Source organism: Lycorma delicatula, chromosome 3, assembly GCF_047948215.1.
Source record: "Lycorma delicatula isolate Av1 chromosome 3, ASM4794821v1, whole genome shotgun sequence".
Lineage (NCBI taxonomy): Eukaryota > Metazoa > Arthropoda > Insecta > Hemiptera > Fulgoridae > Lycorma > Lycorma delicatula.
The window spans coordinates 29,023,567-29,037,329 of record NC_134457.1 but is presented as its reverse complement, the minus strand read 5'-3'; the positions used below and the strand labels follow the sequence as shown (position 1 = coordinate 29,037,329).

At 30.1% G+C, this 13,763-nt stretch overlaps 1 protein-coding gene and 1 non-coding gene across 2 annotated transcripts in view; both read right to left on the bottom strand.

Annotated features, from left to right (window-relative positions):
• The window catches only part of LOC142320830 (uncharacterized), a 214,989-nt gene that overhangs the window by 113,494 nt on the left and 87,732 nt on the right, over positions 1-13,763 (bottom strand). The window lies entirely within an intron of this gene.
• On the bottom strand, positions 9,410-9,481 carry TRNAW-CCA (transfer RNA tryptophan (anticodon CCA)). The gene has a single exon. It is a non-coding gene; the product is annotated as a tRNA-Trp (tRNA).

The following is a 13,763-nucleotide window of genomic DNA, read 5'->3' as shown; positions in this document are numbered from 1 at the left end:
TTTTATGAGCGCACGGAGTCCCAGCGGGCAGATAGGAAGGCGAGCGAAGCTAGCAAACACCCTGATCGCGACGGGAAACGCAAGTAACTATATAGCGCGGTTGAAGCCACGACAGGAATGGTAGTATTTTTATATTTCCCATGCGAGTTTTACATTTCCTACGTAATATTATTACACTCGTGTAACAATAGTAAACAAACAACATTAAAAAAAACAAAAAACAAAATATTTACCTCTTTAATTGATATTTTTATATTCAGTTGTTTAAAAGCTGATTTTCGAAGTCGAAAGTTCTGAGGTTCGAATACTAGTAAAGCTACTTGTTTTTATACGGATTTGAGCACTAGATACCGGTGTACCTTGGTAGTTGGGGATCAATTAACCACACGTCTTAGGAGTGGTCGTCTCAGGAATGACTACAAAACTATACCTCATTAATATGTCGTACATATTGTCCTCATTTCATCTGACTGTGGGCGGTTGCTTATTGTTCTTAGTTTAACAGATTGCAATGTACATATTAGGAAAATAAATGAATAAATTTCTCTATAACAGTTGTTAGATTTTATAGTTAAAAACAATAATGTTCTACAGTTACAAACGCGTGCACAATTGTATCTTTACATTTACGATTTAGGATAAAAATTTAACGATAAGTGTGGTTAATATAATAGAAGGAATTCAAAATAAATATCGTGCTAGTGATTTTAGAATTTATTTATTATGTATCTATGCAAAGATAGTAATTTTATTCTGTACAAATTATTTGGAGTATAAATAGAATAATTGTTTTTTTCAGAGAGATACTGAACATTCCGACTATTTAAAAATATTTTTCTTATAACTGTGAAGTAAAGATCACGTTAAGGAAACGCACCTGTCATCATAAAATCTGATATCAGTGTATATTTAGAATCATGAGTGTTTACATTTTCTTATATCGTGTCGTAAAATAGCAAATTATCTAATTGTAAACATCTGTCGGAATGAAAATATATTTAAAATGACTTTGCGAAACACTTAGCGTTATCTATTATTTTTATTTTTTAATTCTTTATAATAGAACAAATATATTATAAATTAAATGGAGAGCATCGAAGGAAAATAATGACGTTAACATCTTAATTTGTTGTAACAAGTAAACATGTTTAATTGGATATGTGCAGTATGTTAAATGTAAATAATACACTTCATTTGCAAATGAAGTCTACTATTAAAATTTAACTTGAAGTTCTTGATAAATTTGTTTTCAAAATCTCTTCATAAATTTTAATAGTTAAAAATAAACTATATTATTAATGTAGGGAATAAAAAATAAAGCAGTAGCGATCCGTAATATAAACAAAATACGTATATGAGATGAGGAGAATACTCATTTGTAGGTGGGGTTGGTGAAGAGAGGAAGTGCTGTGATGTTCACTCATCGATTAATATTAATACATCAGTAGTATTGTTGAATCTTCATGCTCAGTATATATTTAGACGATAGTTTAAAAAGGAAGCAGTGAATTTTATTAATGAATTATCCTTTTTTATTTAACGCTAGTTGTTGAACGCGTTTTCGGTCGCGTAGATTTTGAGTTTATATCTAGAATAAAGTTTTTAAAATAAATATTAAATTTCTGTTAAAATTCTGTTGTAATTTAAACGATGATGTTTTATTTAGCATATTGGCAAACTGGTTTATTGACGTTTAATTTGATCTAAATCTTAGTTCAGCGAAAATATATCGCATCGAATTTGAACGATAAAACGATGGACTGGAATCGTCTTCTACAATACAATATTACTCATTACATATTGTTGAGGTTTAGAATTTTCATACATAATTTTTGCCCCACTCCTTGCCACCGTAAATTTGATTTTTTTAAGAATGGTGAAACAAATGCCTTTTTGTTTTCACAGTAAAGTCTAAATTCCAATTTTTACTGCTGTAATACCTTCGACTTCATATAATTTAATAAAAAAACTTTGCCAACCCCCTCCCTTAAATTGGGTTTTTTTATAAATAGTGAAATAGTGTTTTATTTTCAAAGAAATGTCTAAATACAATTTACACGACTGTTAACACCTTTGGTACCTTAGATATAAAATTTTTATTAAAAAATTTGCCTCCCCCAAATTGAATTTTTAAAAATTGATGAACATTTGTGTTTTAAAGAAGAGTCTGAATATCAGTTTTCACAAGTATACTACCTTCAGTTTCTGAGATTTTTGCCTCCCTTTTCTTCCCTTATAGACGGAGTTTTCCAATTCTTCCCTTAGTTGATGCCTACATTATAAAAATGATCTATCCTCCAAAATTCAACTTTTTTTTGTTTAATCTCCGGGTCCACCGTTAGGTAGAGATGATCCGCTTCAGGGGATGAGGTGAAGACGATTTTGTAGCGTATGTTAAAATGCCATGCCTGACCGGGATTCGAACCCGCAATCTCCGGATGAAAGGTCGAGACGCTACCACTCTTGCCACGGAGACCGACAAAATTCACCTTTCTTTCTTTTTCCTGTTTAGCTACCGGTAACTACCGTTTAGATAATTCTTCAGAGGATGAATGAGGATGATATGTATGAGTGTAAATGAAGTGTAGTCTTGTATATTCTCAGTTCGACCATTCCTGAGATGTGTGGTTAATTGAAACCCAACCACCAAAGAACACCGGTATCCACGATCTAGTATTCAAATCCGTGTAAAAAATAACTGGCTTTACTGTTTTTACACGGATTTGAATACTAGATCGTGGCAAAATTCACCTACATAAGATAAGCGGTTTGAGCCCGTTTATTGATGAGTCATTAAGCCCACTATATATATATATATATATATATATATATATATATATATATATATATTAAACACAGTGTGCAGATTACACACAGATGAATACTCTTTTGATGTATAGTTTGTCAGTAAACAGTGAGCAGCGTAGCGACGTAAGTAGGAACTACGACTGATTGTGATCTAGGAAAGACGCATAGAGGAAGGGGTATAACCTTCAACTGTTGATTAATTTTAAAAATTGTGTACTTGACCTTGATCATTGAACTGATATTGCGTAACAGCTCTATTTCCTACATAAGTACGCTATGAGTATCAGATTTATTTTCAAATAATAAAATAACAGGCTGGATTCATCAACATGCTTAAAATAGTTGAATTAAAATTTATCTACTTTATATCCGTTCTTTTTTTTAAATAATTTAAATTGTAACCCATCTTTGTTAACCCGCTTAATGCTGAAATAGATTCGTAATAGTAAAGTTGTAAGGCGGTTATTAAAACAACTCATTTTATTATTTGGTAACAATTCCTGCTCCTCCTAATGCATTGCAACAAGATAATTTTATGGTAATTAATTTAAAATTTATTCCTAATTGTGTTATGAATATTTTTTTTAGTATATGAAATATCACTATTTAAAATTATTAATTTTTGAAACGGCAAACCGAATCAGATTTTATAAAAAATTTTTCAATCACTCTTAAGATCAACAGTGACACTTTGCTATTGTTTTCATCCTGACATCAACTGCTGTTATGGATAACGTATTCTTTTTTTCCTTTTGTTAGGCAGACACAAATTTGAATTACATTTTTTTCGTCTAATATATCACTGTGTGTTTATATATTTCATTATGTTCGATCGTATTAAGATAAAACGAATAAGAAATATAATAACGTCGTTATTGGATTGTTGCCAAATATTGGTTATATATTACTGTTGTTTTGTTATTTTTTAGTATACTGCATTTTTAACTAATATAGGGTAAACAGTACTGTTAACTTTTAAGAAATTTCTGACTATGACTTGTGTACACAAGTGAAGTTGGATTAATTTCATTATGTAAAAAAACATTATACAGATTTTTTATTTGTTTATAGAGTTCCCTTATATTATATAATTAAATATGTGATGTAATGAATATGTTTTTATATATTCTTAACTTACTTTACCCTTAAGAAAGCTTTATTTTTAATTTTCTTCAAAGTTGCAGACAGACTGAATTCATCAATATCTATAAAGATAGTATAGTTAGCTACATTTTGAACTACCTGCAATCGCTTGTACTGAACTTTCCAGCAGTGAGATGGTGTTTATATTTATCGTTTGAAAATATTTTCAACCTTCCAGGTAACGAACGCGTTGCGGATTAGTTTCCTGCAAGATTCCAGAATTTTGCCAGTAAAGATGTCATACGGGTACATATGGCATTTTCTCATACAATGTCTAGTGTTTGTGCAATAAAAGAATATATCATTTGAAGTTACGTCCGTTTGACCAATGTATAACATTATGTAGTTATAGTACAGGCAATTTGTCATCAAAATAGGCTGTATTTGAAAATCTTTACCTACCGATTGATCTTTTGTCCATGCGTTAGGGGTGATGAGGGAAGCTTAATCCCAGATTTTTAACATCCCCCTCCCATAGATTTTTGAAAAACTCGAAAGACTCAAAAAGGTTTTGAAATGCATTTTTCTCTGAATCTATGCGTTTTAGAGAAACGTTTTTCAAACAAAAAATGTAGAGGACATTCTCCTCTACAATTAATGTCTTTGAAGTTATGCCGTATAATTTGAAATTGAAATACTAGGTGGCGCTGAAGTTGTAAAAAACGTTGTAAACGAGTAGACCGGTTTCGAACACGTGCCCAATTCACAACATTTTCACAAGCTACAGCTCCAAAACGGTAAGTCGTATAAGAAAATTGTTTAAATAAAAGTTGTCTGTTTTTTTGAAATTAACAACTTTTCACATGCAATACAGACGAAAAACAATTTTTTCCGGTGAAAACCCGAAAAACACGTTTTTTAACAACTTAAGCTCCACCTAGTATTTCAATTTCGAATTATACGCCATAACTTGAAAGACTTTAATTGTAGAGGAGAATGTCCTCTACATTTTTTGTTTGAAAAACTTTTCTCTAAAATGCATAGATTCAGAGAAAAACGCATTTCAAAAACTTTTTCAGTTTTTCAAAAATCTATGGGAGGGGATGTTAAAAATCAGGAGTTAAGCTTCCCTCATCATCACTAACATATGGAATAAACATCAATCGGTAGGTAAGGATTTTCAAATAAAATACAAATTGACTGTACTATTAATATTAAAGCAGTTGAGTTTTTATCACAGGAATATGATTGTGTTTGGTTATTGTGTTACGATTAATTTTGTTTCGTTGATTGTTTTGAACTTCACAATGACTTTAATATATATTTTTTTGGGTTATTTTACATTTTTATTTATTATGAATAGAAGTGTTCTGCTGTTATCTCATTTTATTTGTGCTAAGTATTTTGCAGTTTTGAGTTCATGCATGTGATCTTCAGGTAACATGAGTATGATGAGTAGATATTCTACATCATAGTTCTAAAGCAGATTTACTTATGTGAGATTGACTGGTTTGAGATGAGATTGGTTCTATCGTTCGTTGCTATTTTTCTGTTTGTTTTAAAAGTGTGTTTCTCTACATGGAAATGTAATAAAAACTATACAAATATCTTGTTATACTTATTTGTTGCAACAATATTTTTTACTATTTAGTGTAGTATATTTACGTTTAAACAGTCAGACCGAAATATTATTAATACAGCTTTAAAATATTTGATAATATTCAAAACGATTTCAGTCCCTCTTATAGCCGTCTTCAGTAACTGGTCTTGTTGTTCTTACCCTGTCACCAGCTGATGTTGTTTATGTTGTTCGTATTCAGCTGTAAAGTTTAGTAAAAAGTAATTCACATCTGTAAACTTGTGTTGCTTTGATTCAGTAAGATAGTGTTATCAAAATATCTGTTCCAGTTTATTATTCTGGTATGCTGGTCGGAGTATGTATGTGTATTAGTATTATACATGGCAGAAAAAATATTATTATTATATAACCCCCGTTTCGCTCAATGTAATTTGTTATAACGTCTAAGAGCACATATACTGTTTTCTGCCGTATTTATAACGCGTTACCTCGATAGAATGACGAAGCATTTTGTTGCGTAATTCAACGTAAGTTAAATAGCTGACAAAACGAAAAGCAGGATCATTATTTGTTAATTATTTACATTAAATATCATATTGAGCAGCAGTTAAACAAACATGGAAACAAAGTATACAATTTATTAAAGGATCAATGTTTATTCCTATGACGATATTATTATTAATTACGATCGTATCGGTGAATCAACTAGGGACTTTAGCACGTAATTAATTCTACACTGGTGACTGGAAACTGTAGATGACAGTACAGTAATTATAATACTGCGTTTAATATTTGGAAAAACTGAATAACGTTTTTATTTTAAATTATGAGAAATATGTTTTTCGATATTTATAATGCAAATATGTTTTTGTATTAATTTATAATTAAAGTTGTATTTATTAATCTGAAGTTTATAAAATATGTTTTTATTATTTATAATCTGTTGAAAATAAATCTACTTTTTAATGTTCCAATTTTTGAAACCGATGGCCAAATAAATATCAGTAATTGTTAATTAATATGTTACGTGTGTTAATTTAATGAAAACATACGAAAAGTAATTGACAATGTCGTTCAAAAATTATTTTGTATGTTTAAATAACAAATTTTGTTTCAAATTTTGATATTATAAAATCTGTCTGTTTAATATCGTTTATTCGTGTAAAAAATAAATAAATAGAAAATATGTAATATAAATAGTGTAACAAGTCTCCGAATACGTATTTAATTTGTTTTCAGGTTTTTAAAATCTTATCCTGCTGATATGGATCAGAATTCGCGAAAGGCGTAGATAAAAAAAAAAGTTAGGAAAGATTACCAAAATAGAATTTAGCATCAAAATTCCTAAATTTTGATGAAAAAACTTTTGATTTTAGGGGCTTCGTTACTCTATGACGAAAATTCAGGAAAAATTCTTTATAAAGAAGTGATTTCTAAAAAAGAAATTAATTTATTGAAAAAGTAAAGTATAATGTTTATGAAAGTAACGAAAAAATTTCTTCTTATTTAGGCTCAGAATATAATGTAGGTGCCAAAGGTACTTTAATTTTAATAGCCGTTTAAGTGATGATAAAAATATTTAAAAAAAAAATAAAATAAAGGTGCCAAAAACAAAATACGGAATATAAATTTTTTAGAGGTGGGGAATAAATTTTAAGAAGTCTTTTTTAACAGATATTCATAAATTGGTTGAACTTTACTAACTTCACTAAATCTAGATTTTTTTTCTCTAAATCTAACTCTCCTTTCAATAGAGGCTAGAATAAGAAAAAGAAAATTAAAAAATCTGATGTGAGCACAACATGATTTCCTTTTACGCCTATAAATTACATATACACATTTTTTTTTACATGAAAAGTACATAAAATTTTATTTCATTAATAACTTTTGATATTTTTTCATACTTTTCTTTTTTATTGTTATTGTTGAATTATTATTTATCGCAAAAACCTTTTTTACAATCATAGGTCAATAACTATTAGTAAATCAATATATTTAAATTAAAAAAATAAAGTTAAAAACATACATATGTATATGAAGTCGGATTTGAACTGATGTGCCTTCCCCTTGTAAGTCCAAATATTTAAATTAATTAAAATTTTTTTGGGTATAACTCTCGAACAAATGAAAATAAGTACTACTTAAGATATATCGTAGAAAAACTCTCACTGAGGGCTTATTACAGTTAAGAAAAAATCTAAATTTGGATTTTGGGCTTTTTTGTACGCTTTTGTTTCAGTCGATTCGATTGCAATCAAAAGGGGTGATGCACAACTAGTTATTACAACAGTCCTAAAACCAAAATTTCAACATCCTACGGCTAATAGTTTTTGAGTTATGCGAGGTACATATGTACGTACAGACGTCACCCGAAACTAGTCAAAATGGATTTAGGGATGGTCAAAGTGGATATTTCCGTTGAAATCTGAAACCCAAAATTTTTCGTGATTATAGTTCTTCCTTTACTTCGTACAAGGAAGTAAAAAAGACTTCTACAGTTTAGGTGCTAGGTCTAATTTTAAATAAATGTAGCCATTCCTTGTTAGCTATATTTAAGAAGTATAAACATTGAAAAAATTTTTGAAAAATATTTAAACCAGAAGTGAGATAAAGTAAAAGAACAAAATCATACACCTTAATTTTATGGGGGGATGGGTTGAGTTTAAAAAGAGTTTGTTTTATTATTGTAGGTAAAAAATTATTTTTTTATAAATTTTCTCTAAAATGTTTGTGAAGAAAATCAAAGTTGGGCTTTTTCGCGATATTCCCCATCTTGTTAACGAATTTTGAAAAAAAGTTACGTGTTCTTTATTCCATATAAAAAATATTTGGGCCAAATTTGAATAAAATCGGTTCGGCCAATTCTGAGATACAAGGGCAAAAGCACTGTAATCCACATACTTACACATGTACGCACATATTTATATATGCATACATTCATACGTACATACATATGGTTTTTGGTCTAGATAAAGTAGTTGGACCCAACGTAAAGATTTGAAAAAAATCCGATACTCTATTTTTGACATGATCACCATAATTTCCCCTTTAATATAGTTACTCTTGCTGTGTTCGGCGGGAAAATAAAAATTACATAAAAACATAAGATCCGTTATATAGTATGTTTTGTAATAATTCATTTTAATTCAGTATTAGTTGGCAAACTGGTAGAAAGCAAAATTGAATTTATCTATATATATATATATATATATATATATATATATATATATATAATTTGGATTACACAAATTTCAAATTAGAAACTAAATTGTAAGTCCTTTATGCATTTTTTCCCGTTAGATTTTTTTTGTGTTATGATCTATATCTACTTCAAGGTTTTCTTCAAAATTTCGGACTATTAAAACAGAAAAGAAAACGTTTTTGAAACGTCAAACTTAATAATATTTTGTTCCAAAACGAAGTAGGAATACGCTTTTTTTGAAGATTTTTACTAAAACTTTTGAGGCAATGTTTCAGTACATTAAATGTTTCGATGTGCATTAGTAATTGGATACAATTTATCTGCGACAAATTATTATGCACATATGTAATTACTTGGTTATAAATTATTAAGCGGAACTAATTGCTTCCGTAATATATATGTAAAGTTCGAGGGAAATAAAGGATAAATAATATTAATATGCCTGATGGGGAAATTCTATAAATTTTTATTGTTTATTCTTACTGTAGAAAGATGAGTTTTTAAATTAATTATCGGATTTCGTGATGTAAAATTAATATAAATATTTTATTTTTGGATTTTATTAATTACGGAAATAAATTTATATTTGTAAAAATAATTTTTTTTTTTATGAGATCAAATTTCGTAATATTTAGGGTAAAGATTATCTTTGTTAGTCGATGTTTTTACCTTGTAAAAAAAATATATTATTACGAAATTTATATTTCTGTTTGTAATCTTTTTTGTAAAAAAAAAACTGACCTCGACGTGATTTGAACACGCAACCTTCTGATCTGGAGTCAGACGCGCTACCGTTGCGCCACGAGGTCTTCGAACAAATTTGTGCTATAAAACACATTTGGGAATTCCTTGTACAAAAATATTTCATAAAACAGAATCGATTATAAAATATTAACATTTCAATTATTGACTACCAGTATTTATTTCTCATATTTTTTTTTAATTTAACAACTTAAAAAAAAAATTAATCATTAACTTGGTGGGCGTTTTTGTAAACAGCAATAATAGCTAATTTTAATTAGATACGAAAATTATAATAAATTTCCCCCGTTTCTATTATTTAATATTTGTTTATTATTATTTTTTAGAAGGTAAATCTATTCGAAAAGTATTTAAAAAAAAATCTATCCGGTAACTTTTACTAAATTATTCTTCGAATTTTGTTTTCTTTTTTTATTTATTTAATATCACACAAATCTTATTGGTTATTAGCGACACCTTGCGGATCACATGTATATAATGCCGATAATTCAAGCCCTTCAGATAAATTAAAATTTTTCTCCCAATTTGTCACTTTATTTAATAATTTTTCTAGATCTTGAGGTATCTTTTGTTTAATTCTTTCTGTTTGCTAGTGTGGACAATAAATAATATGTTTTACTGATAGATAACCCTGGCAATATTCACATAGATGAGATATTGAGATTTTAGTTGAGATTTTCAATATGAGATGTACTTGGCGGAAGTTAGAATGTCCTATTCTCAGTCGAGTTAAGATGACTTGTTACTTGGACTTGTGGGAAATGAGCATGCAGGATTTTCTTCTAAAATATTTATTCGTATTTAATGGAGTTTTTGAGGTTTAATATGTTGTAATTTTTAGTTCCGGCTATTGATTACTTTTTGGATGATAGTTTTTCTGCTTCGGCAAAATATTCAGTTCTTCAGATTCAGCAGCTTATTTAGCCAATTTGCTTGCTTCTTCATTCAGTTCAGAGCCTAAGTGGGATGGTATCCAGTCGAGTTAATTTCTGCAGAGGGTATTTTGGCTATGATTAGGTTGTACGTTTCGATTATTTTTTTTTGGATTATGGTGTTATCTGTTGAATTATTTTCTATTGCTGTTTTTGCGCAATGAGAATCTGTGAAGATTGTTACTTTTTCTATATCTGCTTTGTCGATGTGTTTCAGCGCTTGTAGAATTGTAAAATCTTCGCGGGTGAAAATAAAGTTATCTGTTGAATTATTTTCTATTGCTGTTTTTGCGCAATGAGAATCTGTGAAGATTGTTACTTTTTCTATATCTGCTTTGTCGATGTGTTTCAGCGCTTGTAGAATTGTAAAATCTTCGCGGGTGAAAATAAAGTTATCTGTTGAATTATTTTCTATTGCTGTTTTTGCGCAATGAGAATCTGTGAAGATTGTTACTTTTTCTATATCTGCTTTGTCGATGTGTTTCAGCGCTTGTAGAATTGTAAAATCTTCGCGGGTGAAAATAAAGTTATCTGTTGAATTATTTTCTATTGCTGTTTTTGCGCAATGAGAATCTGTGAAGATTGTTACTTTTTCTATATCTGCTTTGTCGATGTGTTTCAGCGCTTGTAGAATTGTAAAATCTTCGCGGGTGAAAATAAAGTTATCTGTTGAATTATTTTCTATTGCTGTTTTTGCGCAATGAGAATCTGTGAAGATTGTTACTTTTTCTATATCTGCTTTGTCGATGTGTTTCAGCGCTTGTAGAATTGTAAAATCTTCGCGGGTGAAAATAAAGTTATCTGTTGAATTATTTTCTATTGCTGTTTTTGCGCAATGAGAATCTGTGAAGATTGTTACTTTTTCTATATCTGCTTTGTCGATGTGTTTCAGCGCTTGTAGAATTGTAAAATCTTCGCGGGTGAAAATAAAAACATCGTCTGGGAGTACGAATAAAAGATTTATTTCTGGCATAACTACAGCGCAGCTTGTGCCTTTTTTTTATTTCGACGCATCCGTCTAAACATGTAGATAATCTGCGTAATTGTGAACTGCGAAATTGTAATCCACAGTCACGTTTAGAAATTGCCCGTATTGTCTTTCAGTATTTCTGTTGTTGATTGAACCCAAGGAGATGTTTTTGCAAATTCTTGTTTCATTATATTGAAATTGGTGATGTTCAGATCATTGATGTATTTTGTTGCATCTCCAAATGGTTTAGACGATTTATTCGCAATTTTCGTATTGAAATGAGAACTGTGTGAATTGTATGATGTCATTAACTATGTTAGATGGTATTGCTATTGTCGATATGGTATAATTTAATGTTAATATTTTTCTACGATACTCAAGTAAGATTTGCTTCGCATAATATGCTTTCGATTGGGCTGGTGAGGAACTCTCCAGTCACCAGCTTTGTCGCATTATTGTGTATTGGTTTTAATATTTGTAGAAACTTAGGTTTCGCTGAGTTAAAAAGTTATTGAGCCATAACCTAGTTTAGATTGTACAAAGGCACGGCATGTTTTAATTACAATTTCTTGCTCTACTTCCCAGTTCTTCGAAGTTAATTTTTTCCAGATGTTGAGTCTTTTAAGACAGTCGATGTTTAAGTATCGTAGATGATCTTTCCATGATAATTTGCTTTCTAGTGTCAGTCCTAGGATTTTCACTTTATCCGTAAATATTTATTTTAATTTTTATTTTATTGTTTCCTAGATATAGTTAGTTCTATATTCTTGATCTCATTTCTTCCTTCTGTGCCTTAAAAATTGTGAATTACTTTTAGTTGAAGATATTTTGCTAACGTGCCTTATTGCAGAAAATCTGGAGTGTGTTGGCGGTATTTTGAAATATTGTTTTTAATATATCTTCTTGCTACCATTAACGTACCGTCATCAGCGTATAACGTGATCGGGATAGATACTGAAAGTCCCAAAACCCACCGGGTTGGTCTAGTGGTGAACGCGTCTTCCCAAATCAGCTGATTTGGAAGTCGAGAGTTCCAGCGTTCAAATCCTAGTAAAGGCAGTTACTTTTATACGGATTTGAATACTAGATCGTGGATACCGGTGTTCTTTGGCGGTTGGGTTTCAATTAACCACACATATCAGGAATGGTCGAACTGAGACTGTACAAGAGTACACTTCATTTACACTCGTACATGCCATCTTCTGAAGTAATATCTGAACGGTAATTCCCGGAGGCTAAACAGGAAAAGAAAGAAAGTTTTATAATGCTTTTTTTACTGGTACCAATGAAGTGACACTTATGATACCTCCATACGGAACGCTATTTTCAATTTCTTACAGTTCCGAGAGTATTCCATTAACTCATACCAGGAGTTTTCTTGAGTTTTTGTATTTGTATTTTGCTTACAGTTTTATTATACATCCTCTCTGCAACATGTCATAAGACTTTTCAAGGTCTAGCGCGGTAATAACCGGGTGTTGATTGTTTTTAAAAGTATTGCATATAAAGCTATTAAATCGTTTCTAAATAATTTGTTGTAAAGTGCCGCTGTCTGAATCCATATTGATGTGCTGACAGTATGCTATTACTCTCTAAATACCATTTGAGTCTTTTGTTAACTATTTTTCCTATAAGTTTTCATGAACATCACGTTAAAGTTAGGTTTCTTTTAGCTTATAGCTTTCTTTTAGAGAGGGATTCTTAAGTGGTTCTAATACTGATGTATTAGAACCACAATCGCATCTCCTCATTTGGAGGGAAATATATTGTTCGGTCATATACAATTAAATATATCAAGTAAAAATTGAAGCCCTACGAGCGGTGAGTTTTTGTGAAATATATTCAGCATGTTGTCCCGTCCTGCGCTTGTATTTTTTCATGATTTCAATACTTCTTGAAGTCTTTTCGACATTTAGATTTTTAGTTGCTTCGTCTGTTGCACGGTTTACATATATCGTGTCATTTTTTGTAGTATTTACTTTGTGTTAACTAAAACTTGGATCGTGATTGGAATCACTCGAGTTGTTAGCGAAATTTTGAGCTAGAAATTGACTGCCTCTGAAAAATTTTGCGTGTGAGTATTTCCTGATTTAATTAACGTCACATTTTTACAAAAGCTTTTTGTTATTGTTCAAAGAGTCAATTTTGTTCCACATTTTGTCGCTCGGGGTGATTTTTTACGTAGATTTCTTTAAAAAGTTACTTATTGTAATGGGTACCATGATTCGACTTCCGGAAAATTTAGACATATCTTCGCGTTTTACATCTCCCAGACCCCAAAATCACTGTCAGCTCAAAAGTTTATATATAATATTATATCTATATATATATATATATATATTTCACTTTCCTGGGGATACGATAACTGCCCTAATTTTACGCCAATCAATTTGAAATTGATTCATAAAATACAAAGACCCAAAATCT